Source organism: Palaemon carinicauda, chromosome 24, assembly GCF_036898095.1.
Source record: "Palaemon carinicauda isolate YSFRI2023 chromosome 24, ASM3689809v2, whole genome shotgun sequence".
NCBI classification, from domain to species: domain Eukaryota; kingdom Metazoa; phylum Arthropoda; class Malacostraca; order Decapoda; family Palaemonidae; genus Palaemon; species Palaemon carinicauda.
Window position 1 is genome coordinate 9,512,141 of NC_090748.1, and position 5,000 is coordinate 9,517,140.

Sequence of the window (5,000 nt, forward strand, 5' to 3'; positions counted from 1 at the left end):
CTCTCTCTCTCTCTCTCTCTCTCTCTCTACTCCTGTCTTCATCCCTTCACTTCACGATTTGCTTTTATTCACCGTGAAAACAGAGACAATATCAAAATCAGATAGCGTCTCTCTCTCTCTCTCTCTCTCTCTCTCTCTCTCTACTCCTGTCTTCATCCCTTCACTTCACGATTTGCTTTTATTCACCGTGAAAACAGAGACAATATCAAAATCAGATAGCGTCTCTCTCTCTCTCTCTCTCTCTCTCTCTCTCTCTCTCTCTACTCCTGTCTTCATCCCTTCACTTCACGATTTGCTTTTATTCACCGTGAAAACAGAGACAATATCAAAATCAGATAGCGTCTGTCAAAGAGTTGTTTCCGTCGCAAACAATTAGGGTCATACTTCTTATCTGGCTGATAGAGTGCATGCCAGGGGGTACTGCTTCATTGATTGAATAGCCCCCCCCCCCTCTCTCCCTCTCTCTCTCTCTCTCTCTCTCTCTCTCTCTCTCTCTCTCTCTCTCCTTTATCTTTGTGCTGTCATGACCATTCGGTGGAATACATGAAGTTTTAGTGTATTAAATTTATTTGGGTGATGTGAAATTATGCAGTTTAATTTTTAACGCCAAATTGTAGTTTTTTTTTTTTTTTTTTTTTTTGCTATTCAAATGGTTTTATGGGAAAATTCAATAGGAATATAACTTCAATAGGAATATAGTTTTAACTCTTTCTCTCTCTCTCTTTCTCTCTCTCTCTCTCTCTCTCTTCTCTCTCTCTCTCTCTCTCTCTCTCACATGAAACTGGATACATCTCATGTAGTATCTCTAACAATTGTGTATGGATGTACGCACATGCTAAACAATTACTGTATGTATATATCAATGTTGTCATAGCAATTTTTTATCACCATTTCTTTACGTAAACCAGAGGAACATATCATTGATAATGAGAACAATATCTCGACTATTAACTAACGAAAGCCTGGTTGGTTAACAATTGTTTATAGATATACGTACATACTAAACAATTACTGTATTTTTATATGAAATAATGTTACATAGCAATTTTGTTATCTCCATTTCTTTACGAAAACCAGAGTGACATAATTTTGATTATGAGAACAATATTTCGACAATTAACAAACGAAAGTCTGGTTAGTTAACAATTGTTTATAGATATACGTACATACTGAATAATTTCTCTATGTATATATGAAATAATGATGTCCTAGCAATCTCCCCCATTTATTTACGAAAACCAGAGCATCGTAACATTACGGGGTTGCTGGCAAGATTTTTTTTTCTCAAAAAAAAAAAAAAAAAGGAAAAGTTTTTTTTTTTTCAAAAGCGCCCCCCTATCGCGGTCGCTCGGTTGACCTCGGACAATAAATCCGAAAAATGTCAGCGATGAAAAAGGGGAATAAAAAAAAAAGCCTCCCTTCTCCGACAAAGAATAACAATAAGAGTCCAACAAAGGGGAAAATAAAGAAACGGTAGCTATCAACGAGACAAAAGCGACCTTTCCACAAATTTGTTACCAGGAGATTTTTCACACAATGTAGTCGTCCTTCGCTTTATGGGAAGGAAGTCTTTGGAATGATGGCGACTTCGATAAGAGATTATTATGATCGAGGATATGCCATTTGATTTTGATGCCATATCAAATTGACCGGATTAAAAAAAAAAAAAATCCTTCGTCTTCATTTAACGATAATTGTAATATTGATACCGCTAAATGGGTTGGAGTGACCAATGCACTAACGTCCCTGACTGGTGAACGCCAAAGTGGGGTTAGAGGCCCTCTCAAACTCGTTAGTTTCTTTGGTTGAGGCAACCTCACCATCCTTGTGAGCTAAGGATGGAGGTTTTGGGAGAGCCTATAGGTCTATCTGCTGAGTCATCAGCAGCCATTGCCTGGCCCTCCTTGGTCGTAGGTTGTGTGGAGAGGGGCCGGTAATCGTAGCCTATATATTTGTCCCTCTCCAAGGCATTGTCCCGCTTGACAGGGCAATGTCACTGTCTCTTGCTTCTGCCATTCATGAGTGGCCTTTTAAACCTTTAAAGGGTTTGTGTATCGCCATGATTAGCAAAGCTGTACTAGTCAGGGCCACCCGTACTAAGTTAGTTTGAGCGATCAGACGAAAATCGCCCACCATCACCAATTAGTAGTTGGCCAGCGTGGTGATGAAAAAAATGGCCAAACTCCAGACATGAATAAGGTCATACCTGAGATCTTTGTCCTGCAGTGGACTAGAAGCGGCTGCATTTTTTGTTAAAATAATGTTATTAAAAATCTCATTGCCGATTACATGAATGTTAAAAATTTTGCCAATCTTGTTTCAATAAAGAAGATGCAGTTAATTTCGTCCAATTTTATGTTATTGGCCAACTGTTCTGTAAATGCCTGTGATTATTTGCGAAAGTAAACAGCTGAAATTTTCATGAAACGTTTTTACCACGATTGCCTTTTTCCCGGAATGCTACATGAGTTCAATTATTCGCAGTTCATTATTAAAACTGATTTCAATATACGAAACGTGCGGAGTTCTGATTCCCATTACATGAGTCATCATTAGAAATATATGACTGTAACTTTAATCATTTTGATATGTGCTGTTAAAGCTGTGCAAAGTATATATATATATATATATATATATATATGTATGTATGTATGTATGTATATATATTATCATTATTATAGGAAACGCTTTTGTACACTATCAAATAACAGTTTTCCTGCCCAGCTTTATGAAAACTGCAGCTGTTATTATTATTATTATTATTATTATTATTATTATTATTATTCCTTGCTACGCTACAACCCTAGTTGAAAAAAGCAGAATGCTATAAGCCCAGGGGTTCCAACAGGGAAAATAACCCAGTGAGGAAAGGAAACATAAAATGTTTCAAGAACAGTAACAATATAAAAATAAATATTTCCTATATAAACTATGTAAACCATAACTAAACAAGAAGAAGAGAAATAAGATAGAATAGTGTGCCTGAGTGTACCCTGAAGCAAGAGAACTCTAACCCAAGACAGTGGAGGACCATGGTACAGAGGCTATGGCACTACCCAAGACTAGAGAACAATGGTTTGATTTTGGAGTGTCCTCCTAGAAGAGCTGCTTGCCATAGCTAAGGAGTCTCTTCTACCCTTACCAAGAGGAATGTAGCCACTAAACAATTACCTTGTAGTAGTTAACCCCTGTATTAGACTTATCAACATAATTATTTTGAAAATGATTGGAGATATTAAAGGCTAATGAAGGTTGTAACTCTAAACTAGTGGTTACTGACAAAGATGGTACATATTTTTGCAGATTTTTTAATTTTTATTCACTCCACATATTATCAGGGTAAATAACGTAAAAGTAAGCATATGGGAAAACTATATGCTATATGTGCTTTACGAGATATTTTACTTTCCATCCCGTCTCTTCTCTCTCTCTCTCTCTCACACACACACACACACACACAGACACACACATATATATATATATATATGTGTATATATATAATATATATATATATATATGTATATATACACACACACACACATATATATATATATATATATATCAAATCAGATAATGGTTCATGACTAAGGACATGTCTGAGGACTTTGCTCTAAAATGGACTTGAAATGGCTGTATTTATTGCTGCTGCTGCTGCTTTTGTTGTTGTTGTTGTTCTACTTGTCTGCAATGTTTATAAGAAAGCGCAAACGCGAATGGTGACAAAGACTTGTGAGTGAAAATTAGATACAAAGGGGCTGGTTATCCTCTGTAAAATTAGTTGCAACCACAGACACTTTGGATTTCTTGCTGCCAATATGATCTCTCCCAATTGTTGCTGTCATCGCAGAGTTACGATAGAAGTTCTGATTTAACATCAATCAACAAGATATCGATGAAATACGTAGATCAGTTTTATGGCTTTATAATAAAATGTTTGTTCGCGTTTATTTGTTTATGCCTATCTTGTATTGATATTATTACACTTTTGGTTTATATTTCAGTGATGTTGCGTTAATTTTCCTTAGCTTAATGATTTATGCTAGTAACTGTACGCGATTATTCTTGTAAACACAGTTTCCTTGGTTAAATCCAATCAACAAATACATCTATATGACTGCTCAGAAATAGTCTTACCTCTCACACTCCCGTTTACTTTGACAGTAGGAACACATATATTATATCTTCCATCGAATGGAATTATAAAGGTGATTTAACATAGAACAATGGTGGCCTATTTTAGTACAGAGATTTTTAGCACCCCCCAGCAGTGAGACGTAACTACCTATCAATTAGGGCAGTTGTTCCACTACCGCGGGGTTACTTCGACAGTAGGAACACTTATAAATTATATCTTCCAGCGAATGGAATTATTAAATTGAAATAACATTGAACAATGGTGGCTTGTTCTAGTACAGAGATTTTTAGTACCCCCAGCAGTGAGACGTAACTGCCTGCCAACTTAGGCAGTTGTTCCACTGACCCTGGGTTACTTTGACAGTTAGAACAATTATGAATTATATCTTCCAGCGAATGGAATTAGTGAAGTGGAATATCATAGGAAATTAATTACCCACTTTTATGCGCATCGGAACAGCTGATCCATTGCCGCTGGCGCTGAGTTACTTTGACAGTAGAAGCAATTATAGATTATATCTTCCATTGAATTGAGTTCATAAAGTGAAATATAATAGGAAATTACTTAACCACATTTATGCGCATTAATGCAATTTCTCAGATCGATATTAATGCCATCTACAAACATCCAAGAGAACTGCTTCTGGTCCACATGAAACAGACAAACATTTTTATTCATTCCTTCTTGTGATTCATAATCAGCGAAAGGCATACCATATCTTCAAGATTTTTACGAGTGTCACAGCTGTTTCTTAGGACCTCTTCCTGCATGCTCATGCTTTCTGCGCAATTCGGTCATTTAATTATCGTCAGAAATAGCTCTCAACGATAACTCCTTCCTGTATTTTATCACTGGGCTCCGTATA